We start from the raw sequence: 26616 nt of genomic DNA, 5'->3' as shown, positions 1-26616 counted from the left end.
AGCAGGTTGAAAAACAAACTCTTCTAGGAAAGTAGTTGTGACATTTGCAAAAAGTAGCATTTAATTATGTTATTGTTTGTTTGTTTGGTCTCTTGAAGTCGTTTCACCTGGCATCTCTGTAGGCGTTTCTGGTCCTCGGGAAAGCAGTGCGTTCAGGTGGGGCACAGGCTGCTCCCTCCTGCCTTTCAGCACAGGCTTGGCTGCTAAGTACATGCTCCCTCTCTAAGAGGCCACCACGTGCCAGGAGCACAGGTGTGAACCCGCTCTGTCACTCACCTCTCAGGATCACGAGGGAACTGAGGGCACAAGATCTATCCCAGCAGCCTTATTCTCTCCCCTCAGCTTCGGGGGTGATCCGTGCACTGTCCCCCATACCCTTCTGTCGATGAGACAACTGTGTGACCCGCCGTCTGTATGTCAAATCAAGGCCCTGCCTCTGCCCTGAGCTGACCCCAAGGGCAAAGGCTCTTTTAAGTTGTTTAACTTAAAGGTGTAAAAAATGCTCAAAGTAATACCTGCAAGTGTTAAAGTTCAAACCCTGTAGAAGATACTGTGACGCCTTTCTCTAACCCCTGGCCTCCCCTCCCACAGAGGCAGCTATCGTGGCCAGTTAGTTGCTGGAGTTTCCTTCCAGAGAATTCTTGTACCTGTTTTGCTGTGAGGTCCTGGTATACCACATGCCCTGTCTTGCACTTTGGGTGGTTCAGTTAACCGTGCGTCGAGGAGCCCACTGTGTATCTGTATTCGTGGTCTGCCTTGGGTCTTCAGTATCTGTGTGGTAGTGCGTGTTTGAATTATCCATTCCCCTTTTGAGGAACAATTAAGATTGTTTCTAGCAATTTTTGCTGTATATAATGTCTATCCTGAGTATCTGTCTCCATGTGTTTTTATGTACATGGCAACTATGTCTGTGGGGGACGTTTCCTTTGAGGGGAATTCTGGGCCACAGCCCATGTACTTTTCCAAACATGAGGGAGCTACCAGCTTACACTCTAGGGAGGCTGTTCAGGTTGATGGTTCCCTACACCTTGTGTTCTTGAACTAGATTATTTGTGTATATGAAAAGTGAAAATAGTATTTCATTGTAATTTGCATTGTATTTCATTGTATTTTGCAATACATAATACATAGTATTTCATTGTAATTCGTAATTTGCATTGATTTGCATTTCTATTGGGATGTGTACTTAGGGATTTTTAAGAGCTCTTAACATATTAAAAAAGTTAACCCTTTGTCATTTGTGCTGCAAATACCCTTTGTCATTGACCTTTACATTTTATGCTTTAAAATTTTTTGCTGTTCAAGAGTTTTAAACATATTTATACTTATGTTTTCTTTCATGGCTTCTGGATTTTATGAGTAGTTCAGAAAGACTAATGCAGCTCAAGATTATTTTTTGTTAAACCTCGTGTTTTGCCCAGTTCTTTTAAGGTGTACGTGGAATGTCTAAGTGGAATCCTGCTCTAGTAACAGGCACCTGACCCCGAACTGCCTTTTTCTCCTGTCCACACCTGATGGACCGTTTACAAAATGTCTCGCTTGCTTTCCTGCCTTGTCAGAGAGATTACACAGACCAGAATTTGCCTTTTCTTTGGCGTCTCAAGGCCGCCATCCACATACCGTCGTCCAGTCCGGCACACGGCAGTTGCTTCAGGGGCTGCTGAGGTGGCCTGTTTGTCCCCTCACTGACTGTCCTCCCCAGCCCGGCCCTTCCTCGGGGTCAGCCCACCCCTCCTGTACTGGGCTCGCGGTGTCTGTACTAGAGGCGAACCGAAGGTGCCTGGAGGTGAGGCAACAAAGCCTTCCCTTTGGTTATTTTACTGTTTCACCTGTGTGTCAGTGGTGGCCTGTGTCTCTTCAGAGATGATCCGTATGGGCCTGTTTTTCAACCAAACACAATTCTGTTTTCTAACTATGATTTTTTCTGATTTACTGATTTTCTGATTTACTGTTACTTTTTCTGATTTACTAGGATGCTTTTTTCTCTGTTTTCTAAGACTGTGATTTTTTCCTTAAGGGAATTTCTTAACACTGACATTACTGGCTCAGAGGACTTGGCCAATGTGAAGGCTTTTGAGTCACGTTGCGTTGCTAAGTGCCTTCCTCAAAGGCCAGCACAGCTCAGCCTGGCCCTGCCCTGTTTGTTTTCATCTTGGCTGACCGGAAGGTTAAGCAGTGTCTCGGGGTTCTAACGTGCACACTTTGACTCTGTACAGCTGAATGTGCGCCCTTCGTGTATGTTAGCCGACCCATGCATCTGCTTTGTGCTTCACTTCTATTTCCATCGCTTCCTGAGAACTCATTTTTATGTGGAGGGCATTTACCCACAGATACTACGAAATGTTTTGCAAGTTTGTAGTTTACCTTTTAAGTTTACATCTTGGATCTTGCTGATGGTTTCTTGCCGATGGTTTAAAATTTTGTAGCCAAATCTGTCTAATTTTATTATTAGGGTTATGTACTTTGGTGTCATGTCTGGTTCTTTTGTGGTTTCATTTTTGACATTAACTTTTTACTCCATCTAGAAGTTGTTTTGGTCTACAGTATGAGGTAAGAATCTAATTTAGTTCTTTCAAAATGGTAAACAAATTTTCCCACACTTTTACTGAATTGAAATGCTGCTTGTTAATTATGGGCTAAATACTCAAACTGAGTCTGTTTCTAAACTTTTCAGTCTGTTCCACTGGTCTGTCTTTCCTCGTGCCAACCTAGTGCTTTAAGTATTTTAGCTTTATAATATCTGCTTTTAATAATATGGTAATACCGGCCCCTGCCATTCTTTTTAAAAGTATTTGGATTTTTATTGGCATTGAATTACATTTATAGATATGTTACTGAGACTGCCCATTTAGGAACTGGTCTCCCTGTTCATTCAGGATAGAATGATTTTCATGTCCCTCAGGAATTTTAGACCTCAAACAATTAAAGCACATTTACAAAGCTTGTTCCTAGAAATGTTCTGTTCTGTATTGTGGTTGAATAAGTTTTTCTATTAAAATTTCTGATTATGGTAGCCTATGGTAAGACTCGTTTTACATATGTATTTTATAAATAAATATGCTGTACTTCATTACCAGCGTCAGTTGAGAGGCAGTAATAGTATCTTGGCTAAGAGTGTAGTCTTTCGAGTCAGATGACCCTGATTTCATGCTGGACCTGCCTCATTTCTGTGTGACCATCTCTCTGCCTCAGTTTCCCCATCTATAAGAGGGGATAATCTTATTATCTACTAAGAAGTGGTTGAGGAGTTCTCTGGCAGTCCAGTGGTAAGGACTCGGTGCTTTCACTGCTGTGGCCCCGGGTTCAGTCCCTGGTCTGGGAATTAAGATCCTGCAAGCTGAGTGGTGCGGCCCCCCCAAAAAAAAAGGAAGAAAAGAAAATTGGGTGGGATAAGGGTTAATGAAGCAATGTAAGCCTTGTACTTGGTGCCCTCCAGACATGGAGTGAGCACTGTTCTCTTGAGGTTTCCAAGTAACTAACATCAACTTTTTTAAAATTTAATTTATTATTATTTATTTTTGGCTGCATTGAGTCTTTGTTGCTGCATGTGGGCTTTCTCCACTTGCGGCGAGCGGGGGCTACTCTGTTGCCATGTGCGAGCCTCTCACTGCAGTGGCTTCTCTTGTTGTGGAGCACGGGCTCTAGGCACACAGGCTTCAGTAAGTGTGGCACATGGGCTTCAGTAGTTGTGGCCCGCGGGCTCTAGAGAGCAGGCTCAGTAGTTGTGGCTCACGGGCTTAGTTGCTCCGCGGCATGTGGGATCTTCCCGGACCAGGGCTCGAACCTGTGTCGCCTGCATTGGCAGGCGGATTCTTAACCACTTCGCCACCAGGGAAGTCCCAATGATTCTACTTTCCTGATATTGTCCTTTGAAATAAAATAAATTTATATTTTAAAAGTGAGTTGATTTAAGGAAAAAAATAGGACCGCTGAACTCAAAAGTGGCAAAAAAAAAATCTCAAGATGTTGTGTGAATTAAGGTTTGGGAGAGTGTCTTCTGTGAACCACAGTTGTTTGGAGGCAGAGAAAAGAGTGCAAACCTTAAATAAGAAGCGGGTGAGGAGTGCTGTCCCTTTGTGTGTGGTGTCAGCTGGCATCACTGCCAGACACACTGGGATCATTTGTTATTAGATTGTGAGGAAGTTTCTGTTTTGTTTTTTAAATTTATTAAAATGTCTTTCCTGAATCTATGGAGATGAACGTCACGTTTTTCTCCTTTCATCGTCTAATGACTAGTTGGATTGATGGACTATTAAGCCCTCCTGTGACTTCTGAAACAAACCTTTCCGGGACTGGAGCTCTATTTTGTCGACAGAGAAATGAACCAGAGGGTCCACTTTGACTCGGGGCCTTGCCAGGCAGGCAGGTGTCAGGATCTCAGGAGAGGTGGACACAGTCCAGGACAGCAGCTCTGACCGCTGGTCCCTATTCCCTGCTCTGCTGCTTATCAGCACATGCCTTTGGCCAAATTCCTTAAATTCTTGAAGCCAGTTTCCTCCGTGGTAAAATGGGGACAAAAACAGTGCTAGCACATCTCTCTCGATCTGTGTGAAGCTGAAGTGTGGTGGCGCAGGCTCTGGGAGTGAGTGGGCCTCCACTGTTCCTGCCCCTGTTATGACAGGAACATGTGACGTTTCTGGCGGGACCACCGTGGGAATTCAGGATGGGACCCCCGGGGCACCTGAAGGCCTCCTGGCTGTATTTGGGAAAGAGCTCATTGTCCTTATTTCCTATATGCTTTGTGGTTTCAGTTCTGATGTATAATTTGACCATAGTTATTTAAGAGTATGCTTTAAAATGTCAAAAAAAAAAACCTACTTAAAAAGGCAAAAAACTACTGCTTTTTTGAATCAATGTCTCCCTTTCTTCATTGCTTGAAGTGTGATTATTTTCATAAGTGTTCCATGGCAGTCGAGAAGGTATTCTCTGATACGTTCCATATTCTGGATTAGTCCCTTCGCGTGTTTTTTGGTCCAGTCCAAATCCACTATATCCTTTTGTAGGTGAGAAGTGTGATTCCATTCTCACCACCACTTCTGGTTCTCTCCCCTCCCCCCAAGACGGCTTATCAGTTCTGTTCTCTGTTTCGCAGCAGCATTATTGGAACATTGAGATTCCGCCTGTGTGGACTGCCTTCTGCTTGGAATTCGCTTTGTCTGGTATAGGCAGGGCGGGCCTTCACCTGCGCCCCACCCACCACCAGCCTGGCTGTGTCTTGTTTGCACTTGACTGAAGTACCTGTCGAGAGTTACTTTCAACTGAAATTTGAAACTATCTACTTTTGCATCTTTCTGCCCACGTATGTGTGTTTATTTTACACGGTTGTGATCGTAGTTGCTTTGCTTTCTCCACTTCAGGTTATGTTTTGGGCGCGGTTACCCTGCTGAAATCATCCACCCGTTCCGGGTGAGGCCCTCTGGGGCATTCCAGGGTGTGAGCCTGTCACTGCTGCCTTGCAGTCCGAAGCGTTTTGTGATGATGAATGACACAGTCACAAACGTCTTGGGGCAAATCCCCTTGTATACCTACCTGGCTGCTTCTGGTTTGCATTCCCCACTGGCCAGCGGGAAGGGGCAGTTGCTTAGTCCTCCTTGCTCACTGCCCCGTGCCCTCCAGATGGCTCTAAGAAGCCAGGGACACACTTATCTTTGCTCATTGACTATGAGTGTGTGTGGTGGTTTCTTGAAGCCATTTAATTTTTCCTCTTTTAGCCAGTGCGTATTTCCCTGTGTAGATAACTCTCTGGGTTTCCCAAGGTAAAAATTGCGAGGGCCTCGTCACTCACCTGCTGAAGTGTAATGCTTTGCTCATCTTACAGAGTGTGTTTTGACTCCCCCCACTTCTGAGGCCTTTTAAGGTCAGAGCTCTGTTGCTTCATCGTCAGGTTGGACTTAGATGGTCGTGCACATCCCTCTCTCCTGCTGCAATAAGTAAGTGCCCGCCCTTTGTGGTGTGTTTGGGGGAAGAAGGTGAAGGGAGGCTGTGAGGGGAGGTGGGCTAGAAAGAGGGACAGGGACGTGAGGGAGATGGGCTGAGGGGGACGGAGGCCAGGCCCACGGGCCTGGCTCTGAGCCCACCTGATGGGCCCCAGACCTTGGGGTCGGGGTGTGTGTATGAACGGGGCCCCACTCACGTTCCTCAGCCTGGCCTAATTGTTCTGTGTGACCCTGAGCAGGTGTCAGCCCTCTCTGGGCCTCAGCCTCTCATCTGGACCTTGCTGGGAAGAGGCTTCTGCACTCCTCAGGGCTGGCAGGAGGGGTGCAGGAGCGCTCCCCCTGTGAGAGGCCGGGACAGGACTCCTGGACGAGAACTACGGAGCTGGGAGCGCGGAGGAGGGTAGTGCACCCACTGGACCCGTCGTGGGCCCAGGGGAGGCAGAGCCCGGCCCGCAAGCAGTGGGTACTGCGGGCTGTGGGCTGGGAGGGAGGCCTGGGGGCAGGTCCGGGGTGAGCTCCTCTGTAACCTCTCGGAGCCCTGGGGACTGTGACCTGCCCTCCCCGGAACTTCAGACTCCCGCAGAGAGTAGGTGAGAGGAGAGAAGGTGGCGGGGGCGTTCTGGCCTCGTTTTCAAGTAACGGCAGTTCCCAGGAGGGGTCCACAGCTGACTGGGACGGAGAGATGGGGGCAGCAGGTGTGGCAGGTGGGCGCGTCTGCGTGACCCCCACGTGGCCGGGGCACGGCAGACCTGGAGGACCGCTGGCATTCAAGCTAGGCCAGAGTGCTCAAGTTTCCCCTAGTTCTTAGATTTCCTGTTCTAACAAAAAATTTAAGATTTTTGCCTTTAAATATAAAAGTAATTTGCCTAGAGTTAAAAATTCAAGCCATGGAAAAAGTATAAAATGCAAGTAAAATTCCTTCCCCTGCCACCCCATCCCGGCCCTGCTACACAGAGGTGACCTCTCAGTGTCTCAGGATCTTGGAGGTTTCTGTACACATACGCATCTTGTCACTGCTGACACTGTCCTAGAACCAGCAGGACCGTATCTTGCGGTTCAGTCTGCCTGTCTGATTTCATGCGCTCCTGCGGCTGGGCTATGCAGCCAGCACGACAGGAGACGTGTGGCTGTGGGGCTGAGGGGCCGTGTGTCCCCCGGCTGTGCCTTTGAAAGGGGCGTCAGGGCAGGGAGGAGTAAGCCTGGGGGACGGGAGGCACGGAGCCGGCGCAGGTGTTTTTTTTTCCTGGACGCGCTGATGGCTGCGTCCAGGTTTTGCTTTTCACCTTTGAGTCTGTGAGAAAATGAGCAGGAAAAAAGCAAAAGGCACTGGTGGTGGCACGCCTGGTACTGCTGGGCCAGGGTTCAAGTCCCTGCAGTGTCCCTGCTTCCTTCCAGCTCCCCACTCCAGGCCCTTCCCACCCCGTCAGGGACATCATGGTCCCCAAGGAGAGAGGTTTCTGGGTGGGGCGTCCATGGCCTCTCTCCCAGGAGCCCTCACCCGCTGGAAGGGGGCCTGGCTGAGATGAGTAGACATGGACGGGGGGCTGGGCGCTCAAGGGCTCTTGGGGCTGCAGCCCCGCCCCCCAACCCCTGGGCCACATGTGGCGGGGGGGAGGATGTGGGAAAGGGAGGACAGCCTAGGGGCTGTGAACCCCAAGGCTGGGGGCCCCGCCTAGAGGCCACCCTTGTCAGGGTGTGCTCCACACCCAGCCTCGTCCACCCAGGGCTCCCGGGATCAACTACCGCCCTCCTCTCTGCCTCTGAGGACCAGGAAGGGCTGGGTGGACAAGGTCTAAGAGGAGGAGGCCTGGCTGAACTGGGCAGGTCGTGGAGTGGCCCTGGGGAGCAGAAAGAGAGAGGCCGACAAGCAGGTGCTGGTGCAGGAAGTGCAAGAGGGGCCTGGGTGGCCCTGAGGGTGCTGAGCCTGCACTGTGCAGGTACCTGGGACCTGGAGGAAGGCCCCCAGGAGACCCCAGCTCAGGACCCAGCAGGGGCAGCTGTGATCCCAGGCAGGCTGACAGCGGCTGCCTTGTCTCTCAGCCTCTGAGGTTCCTCTGCCCCTCTCCCAGCTGTGGCCGGCCTCCTCCATTCCCCTCTCCCCAGAGGTCAGAGGATCACTAGCCATTTCGCTGGTCCTGATGCTGATGCTGTCGCACCTTGGAACAGGGCTGCTCAGGCTCCAGCCAGTCCCCATGATTCCCCAGGAGCCCCTGCCCATCACTGCAATAGTCTTTTCCTTTAACAATCCACATCCCATAAGGAACAGCTGGAAGCAGGAGGGGAGGCGTGCAAAGTTGGCCAGGAGGCAGGGCTCTCAGAGCCCAGTTTGAACACCAGGCCCTGTAGGTCTTCTCAGCCCAAACTCAAGTCACAGGATGGTACAGGTCCTCCCAGGAGAGCTGGGCTCCCATGGGGTGGAAGGGACACCACACCTGGACAAGCCCTGAGGGAGATGCAGGATGCCAGTCTGAGGGAGGGGAGCTAGGAGACAGAAGAGGGCAGCGGCCGGTCAGCCTTGCCGAGAGAACCCCTTAATAAGAGGCCTGGGCTTGGGCCTCCTGAATGAGAGCAGTGGCTGCTCTGCCGTCATCTGCAGTGCCTTAGCCCCTTGGCAAGTTTTGGTGACAGAAAACCACCCTTTGGAGGTGGTGTTTCTTGAGGGTGGTGAGAGGAGGCAGCGGAGGCCGTGGTCCCGCGAGCAGACTGTCCCCAGGCGGGTGGTGAAGTCGCGACGTCCACCAAGGTGCCTGTTTATCTGAAGTGCGGCAGCCACAAAGGCAAGAAAGAAGCTGCGGGAATTGCTGTCCTCAGACATGATCAGCCCGCTGGTGGGGGCTGACAGGCTTATGCTCACGCATAAGCAAAGGCACTGAGGCACCAGAGTGCATTACAGAGAGGAGCCAACACATGGCAAAGACAGCATAGGTCTCTGAGTCCAACCTAGCCTTGTGAGGCTCAGTTTCCCCATCTCTAAAATGCAGTCAGTGATACCTACCTAACAACCTAGCAGGGTTGTTAAGCAAGTCAGGGATAACGTTTATTAGCGTGCACATGGAAGGTATTCAAACATGGTTATGCTGTGAGACATAAAGGAACCCGGGGCTCGGGAAAGGCAGGACCGTGAAGCTGGAAAACTGGGTCGGAGTCAGCTTAGAACAGTTCTCCTTGCAAGGCTGAAGCTGAGGCCATGGGAGCTGCCGAAAGAGTTTAAGCAGGAGAGACGGGGGGTCAGACCCAGGTTTTAGAAGGGTCACCAGCCAGGCCGAGTGGGGAGACGGACCAAAGATCAAAGAGGAAGAAGCCGTTGCAGGAAGAGGGCTGGCTCCGCGTGGGGACAGTGGGGACCGAGAGCAGGAGAAGGTGCTGGGGTGGGGCTTGGTATCTGACTGGTACAGACCACGTGGGCAGCTGGAGGCCAATGCCGGCCTCGGTGACCCCTCTTCCATTCTCTGCTGGTTCTTTTCCATCCTTTTGATCCTGTGAATCCCAGAACCCCCCTCACCCCCAGCCTTTCCTGCTTCCAGTCCTTGCGAGATTTCATAGTGGAGGCTGAATTTCAGCAGAAGGCATTTTGCTTGGCCATGCAGGGTTTTCTTTTAATGTTTTTTAAAATTTTATTATATCAATAGATACACACACACGTATATGTATAACATAAAACTTGCCCTCTAATTTTTTATTTATTTATTTATTTAATTTATTTATTTTTGCTGTACGCAGGCCTCTCACTGCTGTGTCATATAGAATAACAGCCCAAGGTACACGCAGGCTCAGTGGGCATGAGTGGGCTTCTCCTGCACTGTCCTGTCCACTGGCAGACACTGCCATCCAGCACAAAAGGTCAGGGTCCTGCTGAAGACCTCCTGGTGGCCTCCTTGTCACATCCCCAGTGGTCCACAGCCCACACCAGGGCTTTCCCACCACTGGAAGCCAGAAGCTCCCCAGAGTGGCCCGGCTTGAGGAAGCCCTGGTAATTGCAAGGGCTAATTGCAAGGGCTGGTAATTCCAAGGGCTAATTGCAAGGGCTAATTGCAAGGGCTAACCTTGCAGCCTCATCTCCTCCCCACCCCTTATGAGCTGACATTTTGCTTGACACAGGAATGTCCGGGAGCGAGATCCACAGGCTGCAGAGGTTCCTACGACCTGGAAGCAGACCCAGTAGAGGAGTGCATGCTCCAGCACCGACTCCACAACACACCATGAAATGTGTGGAGTCCCTCTAACTGAAAATGCCCAACCCCTGGCAACGCCTGCCCAGGTAACTCTGTCTCCCAATGACATACAGAGGCCAGAAGGGTTCAGGAGCGCAGGAAAAGCTCAGCAGGGCTCATCAGGAAAGTGGAAACACACTAGAACCAGAGATACCATGCAGACACACGAGCAGAGCAAGCTGCAGAAAAGCCCGTTAGCCACACACTGGGTCCGCGCACTGCAAGCCCTCCAGTTACAGAGCATGGGAAATGAGTCAAGGTCATGCTGTCCCCATCTGTCGTGAGGGCTGAGTTGGGCAGAGAACCTGCTTGCTTGCCCTTCCCTCTCTCTTCAGCTCCTGTTTCCTAAAGTCACACTGAACTTCAACATCTAGATTTCTGGAGCCTGTCTCTGTCCTTGTCCTCTGTTCCCCCTTTGCATTTCTTCTGGCCTGGTCTGACTCTGTTTTGCTTTGACCTTGACACCAGCTTTTCCCTTCCAGTCTAATGAATCTAGTATTTGGACAACTTTGAAATACCGCCCAATGTTCCCTTCCAGTTGTAGCATTCCACAGCATGAGTAAATCACAGTAAACTGTCAACCTTTTAATCCTTGTTAAACCAGTTTAACAAGCATTTCCTGTTCCTTATGTACAATACAAACCACTTTACCTAAGTGATGTGAGAAGGCTTGTCCGAGAGGAAGCCAAGCGGAGGGCAGCAGAGCCTCATGGTGGGGAGCCATGGAGAGCGCTGGGGCCAGCTGTGGCGGAGACGAAGACCACCTCTGCGTTTTTCAATTACATAATACAATAAATATCCTTTTTGCTGAGGTCCTCTTGCGGTGGGGTGGGAGTTTCAGGTGAAACTGAAGAAGGTCTGGTAGACCTTGACCTGGTCCTAGTGCACTAGTGCTGACTTGCCTTAGCTGTGCAACGACAGGCAACTAATAATGGGATGAGGGCATGTCTCTTGAGGGAAGAAAAAAGACCAGTCCTAGACCCGACCTACTCTGAGGGGCAGGAAATCTGAATTCTAGACTGGCTTCTTTCACTTCCGCACTGAGCCGTCTCTGGGCCTCTGCTTCCCGGTGGCTGTGGAGAGGCTGAGGGGTTGAAGGTCCCGCCTCACTCTGGGAGCGGGTGTCTCCTGCCCAGGCTGCCAGCTGTACCACGGGCACCCGCTCCGCCGAGGGCAGTGTGCACTCCTCCACGGCACTCTCAGGGTCAGAACCAGGACTTGTGACTCAGAACAGACATATCCATTGTCAACTGATGAGATGGGAGAGACAGAGGAGGCCGGTGTACCTCCCCTACCAGCTGCCACTGATCTCTACAGCTGCCTGTCCCCAAATGAGTGCCCAGCCCTGGCACAGTGGGAAGGCCCTTCAGGGTTCAGACTTCCCCTCCGTGCAAAGAGGGGCCCCTCCGTGGCCCCCACTCTAAGGGGCGCAGGAGGTTCACAGCCTGGACCCTGCTTGTTTCTTGGGCTGGAACTTGAGCCGCAGTCTGGCTCTAGCCCCTGGCATCTAGTCTGGCTCCCCCCGACCCCGGCCAACAGACACACACCCCGTGCTACTCTCCGTGGGCCTCTGTCTCACCGTTGTCGTGGTTCTGCTATTTAGAAATGATTATCCCCCCTCCAGACCCAGTCCCCTGTCTGCAATGATGTCCTGCCCAACCTATCCACCAGCTCACCCTTCCTGGCCTAATTAAAGCACCACCCACTCTCAGAAGCCTCCTCTGAGCTCGTGATGGTGACTGTCTCCCTGACGCAGGTTCTTCCCAGCACCAGGTTCCTCAGCGACAGCATTCGCAGGCCCACGCACGTCACAGCTATTTATAGATGTCTTCAACTCCCTGGAAGGAGGCTCTGACTCAACCCCCAAAAGCAAGTTGCAGAAACACGCTTAGGAAGGTAAAGAAGCAGCCTGGGAGAAAAACAATGCTGTTGCCGTGGGGCGGGGGGCGGGGGACACTTACTTTTTGCTTCATACATTTCATCACTTATAAAATTTATCAGTATTACAAGGTTGTAAACATTACATTATAACATTACAATGTTATAAAATAACATCTTCAGTAACTCTCTACATAAAATCTCACATATTTCTTTTTTTTTTTTTTTTGTGGTACGCAGGCCTCTCACTGTTGTGGCCTCTCCCGTTGCGGAGCACAGGCTCCGGACGCGCAGGCTCAGCGGCCATGGCTCACGGGCCCAGCCGCTCTGCGGCACGTGGGATCTTCCCGGACCGGGGCACGAACCCATGTCCCCTGCATCGGCAGGCGGACTCTCAACCGCTGCGCCACCAGGGAAGCCCTCACATATTTCTTAAATTTATTCCTAGGTATTTTATGGTTTGTGTTGTCACATTAGCACTTAAAAGAATAAGGTAGGTCTTATGTGCCAAAATAGATCTCTAGCTCTATTTTTGAGAAAAAGCAAGCTGTAAGACAATATCTCCGGTATAATACCTTTTATAACTTTTTAAAAAAATAAAGTTATTTATTTATTTATTTTTGGCTGTATTAAGTCTTTGTCATTGGGTCTTTGTTGCTACATGCAGGCTTTCTCTAGTTGCGGTGAGCAGAGGCTACTCTTCGTTGCGGTGCGCGGGTTTCTCACTGCGGTGGCTTCTCTTGTTGCGGAGCATGGGCTCTAGGCGCACGGGCTTCAGTAGTTGTGGTGCGCGGGCTCTAGAGCGCAGGCTCAGTAGTTGCGGCGCACGGGCTTAGTTGCTCTGCGGCATCTGCTTCCCGGACCAGGGCTCGAACCCGTGTCCCCTGTATTGGTAAGCGGATTCTTAACCACTGTGCCACCAGGGAAGTCCCTCCACTATAAGACCTTTTATGGAAAAAAATCCCCAGCCACTAAAATGATAGTACATTTGTATATATGTGTATACTATATAGACACACATACCAAATAGTGTGTATATATATTTGTAAACATATACGTATGTATATATGTGTATATGTGTGTGGTGTGTATATATATATATATATATATATATACACACACAGCACATTATTTAATATATCTGTTTTTGTATAAACATATATAAACTGGAGTATATATATATTCTGCACACTGATATATATATCAATTAACAGGGTAACAGTAGTCAACTTTAGGACAAGCCTAGGATGGGAAGCGATGGTCCAAGGGACTTTAACAGTGCTGTTTAAATTTTATAACAATAAAGTGTTATTTCTAAATAAATAATAATATAATAAAGACATCACAGGGTGGAATCAGTAAGTCTGAGGTGGGAGAGGCAGTGTTTCAGGTAAGCCCATGAAAACTTCAACAAAGTTTAATTGGCCCTGGCAGCTGAGTCCAATCGGACATCTTGGTGAGACAGTCTCCAGAAGTGTCACAGCATATAATTTTCAAAGCTAAAAGCATGACCCTCAGTATAGGGTATATGTCAAAGATTACTTAACGTCTTAAGGAAAGTACCAGTATGGTGGAAGACCTAGTTCAAAGAGAACCAGGGAAACAGAAGTATTTAGAGGCACCAAAAAAAAGTGCTGGAATAAGATTGCTGGGTTACATACAAAGTGGCTAATGACCTACAGGGGTCACTATTACCTTGGGGGTCATGCTCTCTACCTGACAGTTATTTACAGCTTATCAATCTACTTATCACCGAGCTGGGGCTGATAGCCACCCTTTTGCCTTTTCAAATTTCGAATAATTTTTTCTTAACTGAGGAGTGTTGCTTAACCCCTTCTCCAAATCTTCTCTGCTGATCCCGAGGTTTCGCAGAGCTATTGATCTGAGCTGGGTGGAGAGTGGACTGTCCACACTTGGTGGCAGCGTTCTGAGCTACCCTGGTTCTGGGGCCATTGGTGCTCCTGTCTTGAGGGCTGAGCTGGGCCCCAGGGAGAAGGAATGAGTCTGCTCTCTTCCTAAGGTCAGGGAGCTCTGTGGCAGGACTCTTACTCCCGTGTCTTCAAGGAGGCTGCTGCAGGGCTGAGCTGAGACCTAAGGGCAAACTAGATTTCACCAGGATTGGGGACGGCGGTGGCTGGGGTGAGCCAGGAACACAAGGAGGATAAACCCAGAGAAGCCTGCGTTTACTCAGGGAGGCCTTGGATGGGACAGGACCAAAGACTGGTTTATCACAAGTTTCCTGAAGGCGGATGATGTGCGGCTCAGGACACAACGGAGAGAGAATGGCGAGAGGCCCTGGCCTGGGGGGGAGGCCAGTCATGGGTGCAGGGAAGGGGAAAGTGGAGGAGTCAGAATCTGCAGGAGTTGAGGTCCACGTGAGGAAGCAGGGGATGAAAAGAGAACATCAGGCTGACACAGTGGGGACAGCGGCCCTGCTTCACCCACCTGCATCCCCGGGGCCTTTCCAGGCCCCCTAGAACGAGGCCTAGCCACAGGGTCCTTCAACCCCCCTTCGGCCTCACCCCCTGCGGTCCTGCCCAGATCTCATCTCTGCGCCTTTGGGTCAGGGACCACAGTACCTGCCCCACACTTTGAAAACACCAAGCTAGGGGACTTCCCTGGTGTGGCAGTGGATAAGACTCTACACTCCCAATGCAGGGGGCCCAGGTTCGATCCCTGGTCAGGGAACGAGATCCCACATGCATGCCGCAACTAAGGAGGCCGCCCGCAACTAAGACCCATCACAACCAAATAAATATTAAAAAAAAAAAAAATCGAGCTGGGCCAATCCGGCAGGAAAAGCAGTTCTCAAAGGCTGACACAAACCCGGGAGTTCCCGCCCAAGGAGCCCCTCCTTTTCGGACACCACGCCAGGCTCCGGACATAGGCCGCCCACAAGTGACAGACCAGGGAACCGCCCGGGCCGAGAAGACTACACAGTTCCGAGGCGGCCCACCCCGCCCCCGCCTCCCCGGGCCCCGGCGCGGAAGTCAGGGGGAGGAGACGGGGGCGGGGAGAGGGAGGGAAGGCAATGGGTTTCCGGTGCCGAGCGGCTGTTTACTAGGACAGTCACGTGAGGCGCCTGGCTTACTGAGGCACCCGGAAGCATCTGGCGGGGCGCCGGCCTCCGGGCCTGGCCAACCTGCGGACCGTCTCTCCCGGCCCAGCGGCCCCAGTGCGGGGTGGGGTGGGGGGGAGCCCAGGTCCGGTTCTCCTCTTCCCAGGGTCTCTGCCTTGGCCTTACATTTTTGGGAAACCCCAGGAGTTCCAGGCTGGGGAGGGGAATCTGGGGGCAGAAAGGGTATCTAGAAGGAGCCTGGAGTTGTCAGACCACGCCCCTCATAGCCGGGGTGCAGGACAGGTTTGGGGGGTCGTCAGGAGTCAGTGGAGGGAGAAGAGTGTCCCAGGTTTGGAGAAAGGGTGGGGGTAGCATCTTGGGAAGAACACTCTGGGAAAGACCCAGGATCATGCGCCGGAGAGGTGGAGAAGGGGGAATGTGCATCTATACACTCTACCTTCCCACCCACTCCGAGCAGCTTTCAAGCTCTTGCTGTGCCTCAGGGGACTCAGGCCTCGGCCTCTCCCACGTGGTCCTCCTCCCGTCCCATACACCTACAGGGCCAGCAGCCTCCCCTGGCACCCTGCTCCATCCACCGCGTGGCATCAGGCTCTTTCACATCCCAGCCAGTGCGCTCTCAGGCCCTACCTTCTGCTCTGCGCGCTCGCTTGCCTGTTCCGACAGGGGCACTCTTACACGCCTCTGTGCCTTTGCACATGCTGTTCCCTGCACCCGGACTGCCCTGTCCCACAACCCCTCTTCTCTCACTGGTGAACTCCGGAGCCAGACCCCATATCCACCATATCGAGCTACAGAGTAGTCCCTTCTGGAATGCCTTGTCTAGGAGCGTCGACCACCAGCTCCACTCAGCCCCACTTTTCGGCCTCCCTCAGACCAGGGGCCAAAGCGTGTGCGCGGGGCCTGTCACTTGCAGTGAAAGCGCTTTGAGGCTGGGGAACTGCACATGGCTGAGAGAGTAGTGAGCAGGTCACTCGGCCTCTATGGGAATGAGGTGTCAAGGGACGCTGGGCGGGGTGCAGTGGGGACAGCTTCGGAAGGAAGGAGTGGTGTGGTGCTTCAGGGCTCTCCCAGCCCCAGGTTGGGAGGGGTTGTCCGGAACTGCGTACCATGCTGGTGCCCACGCCCCCTCCCTTCCCCTCCTCCCCCAGCCGCCCGGGCGCGGGCGGTGGCCGCGGGCTGAGCTCACTCGGCTGCAGTGACTCGCTAGCTCCAATTGCGGCCCACGCGGCCCCGCCTCGCCTCCCGGAACCGGAGCCGGCAGAGCACGCTCGCAGCTGCGTCAGCCCCGACGCCTGTCTTCTCCAGCCTGAGCCCCGCGAGCGGTAGGCGCAGGGGAGGCCCTCCTCAGGTCTGGGGTTCTAGGAGGCATGAGTGCGTGGACAAGGCTGACGGTTGCGGAGGCGCAGAGGGGTCTAGGGTTCAAAGCAGTTAAGCAGACAGTGTCAAGGAGTGTCAGTTGCTTTGTTTGGACTTGACCTCCCCACTCCAGGGTATTCAGAGCTAGCCTCACACCGCCCTGGGATGGAAGGCTCCCCTAGGCCCTCACCACGCCTTAAGGCAGGACCCCAGACCAGTGGCCATCCTGCAGGTCCTTGGTTCTTCCCAGTAATAAGGAGCTCGCTACTAAGAACGATCTTAACACCCCCTGGCTCATTCATTTATTCAACAGATGTTTACCAGGCACTTACTATGTGGCAGAGACTGGGCATTGGTTTAGATAATGAGGATTTAGCGGTGACAAAACCAAGCCTTTTGGTCAATGTTCCAGGATTCTTCTGAGTGTGTGGATCACTTCCCCCTGGAAGCCCTCCTAGCTCTACCCTCTGAGTTAAGCCCCTCTTCTTTGCTCTAATAGTTCCCAGCCTTCCCCACCACCACCACACCTCCACTTCCTTAACCCAGAGAAGGCAGAGCCTCTTCTGGTTTGGACCTGACCAAGGTGTTTGGTGATGACTGATGCACCAATGCCCAGTGGAAGCTGAATCCTGAGCTTTGAGAAATCCCCACGGCTTTCAGCTCTGCCGTCTGGAGCTAGGCTGGTCCAGGGAAAACCTTGCTCCTGCCTTGTGGTACAGCCCCTAGAGCAGGTATCATGGACAAACGTGTGGGGCAGGAAGCCAGGACTCCAGGAGCTGCCCGTCTGAGGTTAAGCCCAAGGGTCAGAAGGCCTGGGACCCTCACCCACAAAGAAGGACATGGGCATGTGTTTTAACACAGGTGGTAGTTGAAATCTGGGGGCAGGAAGGGCAGCTGCATGTTTCACACCAAGGGCAGATGGCCATACTGGGAGACTTCCCCATGGTCTGAGGGGAAGGAACCCCCCTCTCCCCACTGGGGAACAGCCCACTTCCCAGAACAACATCTCTGTGACCCTGACTTCCTCTGTCCACTCCAGTTCTTTCTTCTGTCTGGAATCTCCCTATCTCTTCTCAAGGCCAGTTCATTCTCATCCTTCCACTTGCTGCTCAAATGTCACCTTCCTGGTCCACCCTATCTAAAATTCATCCCCTCCTCCGGTTCCCTTCATGCAACCACCTCACCTTCTTCAGAACACTTACACGGCTGCTATTCACTGGGATTGTTGCCTGGCTTCCTCCACTAGAATACAAGCTCCATGAAGGCAGAAAACTTGCCTTTCACCTGCCTTATTTTTTTTTAATATTTATTTATATATGTGGCTGTACCAGGTCTTAGTTGCGGCATGTGGGATCTAGTTCCCTGGCCAGGGGTTGAACCCGGGCCCCCTGCATTGGGAACACAGAGTCTTAGCCACTGGGCCACCAGGGAAGTCCCTCACCTGCCTTATTTCCACAAGCTGTGCCCTGCGTGGAGGGTGTTTGTTGAATGAATGAAGTTTTGTTCCAGAATCACATAAAGAATGAAGCTAAAAGTCAGGAAAACCAAATCCTGCTCTGCTACTAATTTTTTTTTTAATAAATTTATTTATTTTTGGCTGCATTGGGTGTTTGTTGCTGTGTGCGGGCTTTCTCTAGTTGCTGAGAGCGGAGGGCTACTCTGTGTTGCGGTGCACAGGCTTCTCATTGCGGTGGCTTCTCTTATTGCGGAGCACGGGCTTTAGGTGCATGGGCTTCAGTAGTTGTGGCACACGGGCTCAGTAGTTGTGGCTCGCAGGCTCTAGAGCGCAGGCTCAGTAGTTGTGGCACACGGGCTTAGTTACTCCACAGCATGTGGGATCTTCCCCGACCAGGGCTTGAACCTGTGTCCCCTGCATTGGCAGGTGGATTCTTAACCACTACACCACCAGGGAAGTCCCTCTGCTTCTCATTTTTAAATTTATCTCTTTATAGCTACCTTTTACACAAAGGATTGCCGTCAACTTTTAAATATACAGTGAGAGTGAGATAGGTAGGTAGCTAGATAAAAAATCAGGCAGAGAAAGTTCAGGCAGGTTTAAAAGTAAAGGCCATAGAGTCATTTATCACTGCCAAATTTGTGCCTCAGTTATGGTTTTTAGCTTCCTGGGAGCTAAAGTAAAAGGGAACAGTATTTATTACATGATTCATCTTGTCTGTAAGGAAAAGCATCCCAGTTCCTCAGGGAAAGCAAACTTTTTTGCTGGTAGGTGATGTATAAGACATTTCTCACGTAGGCCTTCATATGGGGATGTGGTAGCTCTTTTTTTTTTTTTTTTTTTGATGTGGTAGCTCTTGATAGCAACTCTCCCTACTAAAGGCCTGTGCACGGAGAGCTGCAATATCAGCAGTGAGCAGGATGCCAAGGACACCTCGGCACGTGCAGCTCTGCAGGGTGAACAAAGGGGTTTTCTGGGGCTCTGGCTAGACCCGGGGGGTAAGGCCTAGAATCAAAGAGGGATGGAGGGACTGAATTCCTTTCAGAGCAGTGTGGCTCCCAGCTTTTGGGTTTACATAGCCAATAATTTTATTTTTAAGTTGGATATTTTCAATACCATCTATAAAATATTCCTGTAAAAAAAAAAAGAGGAACCCAAATTGGATCAAGATCTAATCACCTCCTTATAAAAACTGCAGAGGGGGAGAGGGCTTCCCTGGTGGCGCAGTGGTTGAGAGTCCGCCTGCCAATGCAGGGGACACGGGTTCGTGCTCCGGTCTGGGAGGATCCCACATGCCGCGGAGCGGCTGGGCCCGTGAGCCATGGCCGCTGAGCCTGCGTGTCCGGAGCCTGTGCTCCACAACGGGAGAGGCCACAACAGTGAGAGGCCCGTGTACAGCAAAAAAAAAAAAAAAAAAAAAAGTTGGATATATTGATATAAGGTTAGCCTTTTCTCAATTAGCCAACTTTTCCCAAATAAGAACGTGACAACAACAACAACAAAAAGAACATGACAACAAAATAGCTACCATCTGCTCTCACCATCATTTCATAAGAAAAAGGACTTTATAACATCAAAGATGCAGTAAGGGCTGCAACTCTGATAAAGGCCAGTCAAAATGGAATGTATTTTGCTTTCTGGAAAAATCACAGCAGACAGTACCGTGGGGCAGTACTGGTGTGAGGGCCCCAGCTTCAAACAATCCTTCCCAAGCCTGTGTTTCTCAAACACCAGCTGCCAGTCCACCAGGCTTTAAATCTAGACCTTGCCGCTTGCTGGCTGTGTGACCTCGGACCAGTTTACCTGACTTCTCAGGGCCTCAGTTTCCACATCTGTAAAATGAGTGGGAGCTGTAATAATGATCCTCACCTTCTAGGGTTGCTGTGAAGATTGGGCTGGTGCACGGGCGGTGCCTGCCGCCTAGAAAGTGCTCGGTGTACGGCAGTTGCCTGTATTTTTACCTCCCATGGGGATGATAAGGTCCACAGATTTATTGTGGAGGGCAGGCAGGCCTTTAACTTAGGTTTATGGAATGTCAGAGCTGGAACGGGCCTTCTGAGATCATCTACAGAGGAATCCTCTTACAGAAAGAGAAAGGGAGTCTTTGGGGGGACTATGTGAACAGCTGATGGTCCCAGTGACAGAACAGTAAGTGGACTTCAAAGGGGCCCCTGAGTCCTGGGGCTCCGGGCTTTGCTGAACAAGTTGGTAGGGCCCCCAACCCCACCTCATAGGGCCATTCCACTCTATGCTCATGTCAAAGCCGGTCAATTAAAGCCACATGGCGAGTGCACAGAGCTTTAGTTTACAGTGAGCCTTTGCAAACTTACTCCAGCCCTAGAAGGTAGGGTGTCCTGGAATGAGTATCCCATTTCACAGAAGCCAGGGGTGGATTGGTAACCAAAGCCGTAAGCAGAGGCTCAGAAATTCAAAAGAAGAAGGTTAGGTCAGTATAAAATGGCTGCCACTCCCTCTGCCTTTGGAAAAGTACTTCAACTACAAAGAAGTCAACTACTAACTCCAAGGAGAGCAAAAAGGAAAGCAGTTGCTATGGCAACATCTCTGGCAGCCTATTTTCCATCTTCCTCTGGTTCAAAACAACAGCTTCCAGCAGGTTCTGGCTGGGGGGTAGGGAAGGTCTAACTCCAGCCCAGAAACAGCTCTTGGCCAATCTCCTGCTAGATTTCAGTGGCAAGAGAAGGTGGCAGCCAATGAAGAGGCCTGGAGCTTGTGTCATCGGCCTCTAGCCAGGTTGGAATAAGCAGAAGGCAGGCACACGTGACCGTTTCCATGGTGACCTCAGTTAGCAACCCGAATGGTCCTGTTTATGAGCACTGGAAAATTCCACCCAGCCTCTGGCCTGATTTTGTTACCTTCTCTGCCTCCTTCCTGCTCCAAGGCAAGGAAGAAGTCACTGCCAATGTTTAACCCCTTCCTAAGATGTGCCTGGCTCCCGTCAGATCTGGGGGTCTGGGAGGCAGCTGCGTGCTTAGTATGCGAGGGGGGAGGGAAGGTAGTGACAGACACCATTTGCAGGGCACGTCATTTGAGCCAGGCACTGTACTCAGCTCCTGACGGCCTCACAACCTGAGAAGGGGGTACTACACGATTTCATTCCTATTTCCCTGAGGACTAAATTTGATTCAGAGAGGTTAAGTAACTTGCCACCATCACAGGGTACAGCCAGTGAGGGAGGAACCAGGCTGAGACCAAGTGTGTGGGACTCTCAAGGCCACTCTCTCCATGACCCCTCTATAAGGGTGGAAGAGTTGAAGAACCAGATGGGGTGGGCGACAGGGACAGGGTGCGGAGGGGGAGAGATCCATGGTCTTCTGGGGAGCTGAGAGAAGGCTGAGTGGAAGAACAAGGAGGAGATACCTGCTTGGCTCCAGGACACCCACATTGCCAGGCTGGGGCCGACGGCTGGTGGGCAAGGCCAGACAGGCCCCAGGGAAGGCTGTGGCCAGGACCCTGGGCTGAGTCCCCATCATTCATCCTCTCTGGGATCCTGGTTGGGGTGGGGAGAGAAGTCAAGCCTATAACCATTCCTGCCAAACTCCTGCTGGGGAAATGCCAGCCTGGGCTGGGGATGGATCCTGGGGCCCAGCAGCTGGAACAGCTGGAACCTGGGGTGAGCCTCTCAGCGTCCCCAGCACCAGCTGGAGGTCACACAGGACAGGCTGCGTAGGTGCGGAATAAGCTGCGTGCATTGCTGGTCTGAGCCGAGGCGGGGCTGTGGGAAGACTGTGTTTGCAAGGATAAGCGACAAACAACAATAAAAGTCATATACCATAGCTCAGGGTAACAACAGGTGAGTCACTGAGCGAAGGGCACGATCACAGGAGTGCTGGTGAGGTCACTGGATGATGACAGCCGCAGGCGCCTGTAGGAGGGACGGACCATTCAGCGGGGAGGGCTTCCTGCAAGGAAGGAGGGCAAGGGGCCTCGATGTGGCTCCTAAAGAGGGGGCTCCCACTGGCCGGGAGGTTAGCTGTGTCCCTGGGGGAGAGGTGGCGGGATATCTCATGAACTAGGGGTCTGAGAGCAAATGAGGCTGGAATAGACGGGACACAGCTGATTGAGGGTTATGGCCCGGGTTCAGGGTGGGGCAGTGGGTGACAAAGATCTGGGAGAATGAGGAAGGGTGACCCTCTGTGACCTGGATGGTTTCTAGCTCCCAGGTCTGTCTCTGCCTTGGGCTCAGCTGAAGCCTTTGCTTTGGCAGAACAGTCATGGAAATTTCCACCCAGGCTCTTTTCCCAGTGCTTTTCTTGTCTCCACCTTCTTCCCAGGCGCTGCTGAGTCTAAACTTCCTTGGTTTGTGTGGGCTGCAGCTGAAGAGGCCTGAGGCAGCCTGAGACTGAGTGACACAGAAGGCACTTCTGGCGTGGACATGTCAGAACTTCAGTCATGCTGGGCATTGTGTTGCCATGGGACACGGGGTCTAGGCCCCCAACTGGCGGTCCCAGGGGCCCCGGGATTCCTGCACCTCGGGAAGGCAAAGGGGAGGAATGAGAGCTTCTGCCACCATTTCACAATTCTTGAGCCAGGTCACTCCGTTGGGCCTGCTTCCCTGGAGTAAAGGGCAGAGGAGCTGGGAATGCAGGGACCAGAATGAGCTCTGGCCTTAGAGCAACAAGTTACCAAACGGAGCCAAGTGACATCTCTGCAGAGTTCTCACCCTTTGTCCACAGCTGGGACTCACCGCTGGGAGGGTGGCACAGACCCATCTCCCGTCTGTGCAGGAGAGTGAGCCCGAGGGCCCTCTGTCCCCAATTTCAGCCTCCAGCAGTCGCACCCCATCCTCACTGCTGACCAGGCTGCAAACCCTGGAGTTGCCTTAACCCTCCAAAGAGTTAGGGGGACATGTTAACGAACACGTGTTCATCCAGGAAAACAGGCTGTGCTGTGACAGTGAGTAACTGTGGGGTGGTGATACGGGATGACTTTGGAAGTGCTGGGCAGAGGCCCTAGGCCCTTTCCCAGGCAGGGTGATGAGAATGAGTGTCATCTGAAGAGTGGGGGAGGTGCATTCCATGCAGATGTGTCATCGAGAGTAAAGAACATGAGTGTGGACTCACAGAGAGAGAACAAACTAGTGGTTACCAGTGGGGAGAGGGAAGTGGGGAGGGGCAAGATAGGGGTAGGAAAACAAAGGGTTATTACGGGATTATATGAAATCATGTGTGTTAAACTTTTTTTAATAAATACATTTGTTTATTCATTTATCTTTGGCTGCATTGGGTCTTCGTTGCTGCACACAGGCTTTCTCTAGTTGCGGTGAGCGGGGCCTACTCTTCGTTGCAGTGCATGGGCTTCTCATTGCCGTGGCTTCTCTTGTTGTGGAGCACGGGCTCTAGGCACGTGGGCTTCAGTAGTTGTGGCTCACAGGCTTAATTGTTCTGCGGTATGTGGGATCTTCCTGGCCCAGGGATGGAACCCGAGTCCCCTGCATGGGCAGGCGGATTCTTAACCACTGCGCCGCCAAGGAAGCCCCGTGAAACTTTTGAAAATTGTAAAACACTATAGAATTTAAAGGACCTTTCTTTTAATAAACATCTATTGAGTGCCTACAAACAAACAAATAAATAAATAAAGATGAACATGAATGCTTAAAAAAAAAGAAAAGGGGACTTCCCTGGCAGGGTCCAGTGGTTAAGACTCTGCACTTCCACTGCCGGGAGCACAGGTTTCATCCCTGGTCAGGGAACTAAGATCCCGCATGCCGCACAGCATGGCCAAAAGAAAAGAAAAAAAAAAAATGGAAGAAAGAAAAGAACATGAGTCTGGAAAGGGCTAGGGTGCTCAGGAGACAGAGGAAGAGACCAGTGTGGGGAGCCTGGAGAGCCTCAGGCAGACCTCTACCTGTCTTCTTTCTCTTGTGCCATGCCACCACCACCACCACCCCTACCACCCCCAAATCCAGGCCTCCACGACCTCCGGCCCGGGCTGTGAAGATGGACTCCAGGGCCCTCCCCTCTACCGCCTCTCCCAGCTCAGCCACCTTGCAAAGAGCAGCTACACAATGCTTCCCAAAGCCAGGGCCTCTCCCAGCTCGGAAGCCATCCTTCTGTCCAAAGAACAGAGTCCAAACTCCCTCTTCAGGGAACTCCAGTCCTCCCAGACCTCACTCCAGTCTCCGCTGCTCTCTAGTGAGTTCCCATCACCTAAAGAGCTTTCAGGTCTCTTCCACCGCAATCACTGCAAGCCTGTACTGTCACATCAGCCCCAGAGAAAGAGCCATAACGCCGTGGGCTTCTGTTCTTACCTGGCATGTGCTGAGAGATACACCTCAGGCAAAGATCCTAGACTGGCGGACCTCTACCCCTGTTCCATGAGCCTTGTCTCTGTGGGATGCGGGCCACAGCTGGGTTGAGGAAGAATGAACACGTGTGTGGTGTGTGTGTGTGCGTGTGCGTGTAGGAGGGGTGAAAGGTTTCATGAGCACCACGCTGGGGATGTGGTGCTAACGCAAGCATCTGCCTGGGACCTCAGGGGGGTGACTGAACAGATCAGGGTTATAAGACTGTGATACTGTGGATACGACCCACTGGGAAGCCTCACAGTTCCTTCAGGCTGTTCTGAAAGGTCCACTCACAGGCCCGCGCAGTGCGGGTGAGACTGGACACAGCACCTCCTGCTTCCCGCGGTGAGGCCTCCAGCAGAGGGGCAGCAAGCCCTGAGTCCTGAGGGTGGGCTCACACCCCTGCGTTCTGGAGGCAGGAGCTCCACGGAGACCCAAGGCAGCCTTCCGGGCCACACCCTTCCCCACCTCTATGGGTCAGTCTGTCTAGAAGTTCCGCGGTTTCTGACGCGGTACCGCTCAGTGCGGAGTTTACGCCCTCCTGCCGGACGGTCGTGTTTGTGTCACATCTGAAAGCATTTTGCTCCTGTCAAAGCATGTCAGCTTGCGCCTCTTCCTCACCACCGCGCTCCAGTACCTACACAGCGCAACCAACAGCTGGAAACCTCAGAGAACCACTGAGCTCGCTTTACACAAGTGTCTCTGGACTGGACATTCCAGGATGGGGGACGCATTGTCCTTTCACAGCCCCTCCCGAGCTGGGTTACAGTCACTCAGTCACTCTGCACTTACGGGGCATCTACTGCATGTGCTCTTTTCACTGTTCTGCCTGGTTTTTTAATTCCAAAAGAGATACTATTCCAATTTAGTCATTTAGTCATGGTTCAGTAGGCACATTTTGAGCTCCTAATGTGTGCCAGGCACTAGTGATGCCAAGAGAGACAGCCCGGGCCTCAGTTTCCTCATCTGTCCAAGGGGTTAACAGCAGCACCTCCCTCACAGGGTGGCTGTGAGAACTGAAAAGAGATGGTTCATTGAACGCGTATGGCACAGTGCTCAATAAATGCTACAGAAAATGACGCTGAATTTCCTGTCCTGCAGATGCACCAGGCACAATGCAGGGACTGAGGAAAGCGTGGTAGACTCTGTTCTCTGCCGGGGAGGGGGTCAGTAGACCATCTCCACCCCAGGTTAACCAGGACAAGAGGAAAGGCCACAGGGAGGGTGGACGGCCTGGGGAAGGAAGGTCTGGAAATGCTGGGTGAAGCCAGTGAGGGGCCTTGCTGAGCTCTTAAGCTGGGGAGAAAGAGGCTGAGGCAGCTGGTCTGGAGAGCTGCGTTCTGCCCCTTGTTGTCATTCTGTCCTCCCACACCCCACAGTGCTACAGCTGGGCTTCCACAGCCAGGCCTTCTGGAAAGATCCACAAACAGGCTGCAGGGCCCAGGGCCAAGGACATTACGTGGCGAATAAACTAAAGAAGGGAGGAACTAGCAGCATGGAGTTCTCGAACTGGGGTTGAGAAATCTCTTTTTCAAGATGCTTTCTCCTGTGTTCTCCCCCAGAAAGAGAATTCTACCAACACAGAATCCTTCTGCTATGTCTTGGAGGAGGATACACTTAAAAGACGGATGGTCTTCTCAGGAAGACAAGAGGAGAATGTTTCCTTTACTCTTCAGCCTAGAGATGTTCAGTGCCTGAGAGGGAGAGGCCCAGGCTGCCTCTCCCCAACAGCATTTTGGGGAAGGCTGATGACGCAGCCGTTTTTAGTTTCTGTAACTTGTTTTTGCTAGAATTGCCCTCAGCTCTCTGTGAGGTAATGGTGTGTCTGGTGGATTTCAGTGGTTGATTTTTCGACTTTCTCCGAGTACATTTTTAGTTGTCCAAAATCCCCTAGAAAACAATGACTTCTCTTCTGCATAATGGAGCTCTGAGCTGCGTCATCTCTGTGGGTTTTTCCTGCAGTGGGAGTTGGCTGCTGTCTGAGGAGGAGGGAGCTGAACTTTTGTGCAGTCATTGTTCCAGAGATCAGCTCGGGGAATGTGGGCAGCAGGAGGGGGCTGGGAAATGCAAATTCCTTGAGTCTTTAGAAAACAAGGAAGTTGTTTATTGGGGACTCCCGTGGCCTTTTATTTCTGACCTGCATTTCCAAAACTGTCTCTGGCAATGAAGGATTATCTAAATAGCACAAGGTTAGGTAAAATGCAACAAAAGAGGCCTGGGGGGATGCCAGGTATCGCTGAAGACTCACCCAGACTGGCCTCTGAACCATAGCCCCAGAAATGAAGGGCCTCAGAAACGTCTCTTGACTAAGCCTGACCGGCCTTTCTAAAAAGGGAAGGAGGTGGAGCAGATTCTGGCATTCTCTGGAAGTTTCGGGTCTGACGTGATTCGGGAGG

The sequence above is a fragment of the Stenella coeruleoalba genome (genome assembly GCF_951394435.1).
Source record: "Stenella coeruleoalba genome assembly, chromosome: 8".
Taxonomy (NCBI): Eukaryota; Metazoa; Chordata; class Mammalia; order Artiodactyla; family Delphinidae; genus Stenella; species Stenella coeruleoalba.
Note: the sequence above shows the minus strand (reverse complement) of the source record.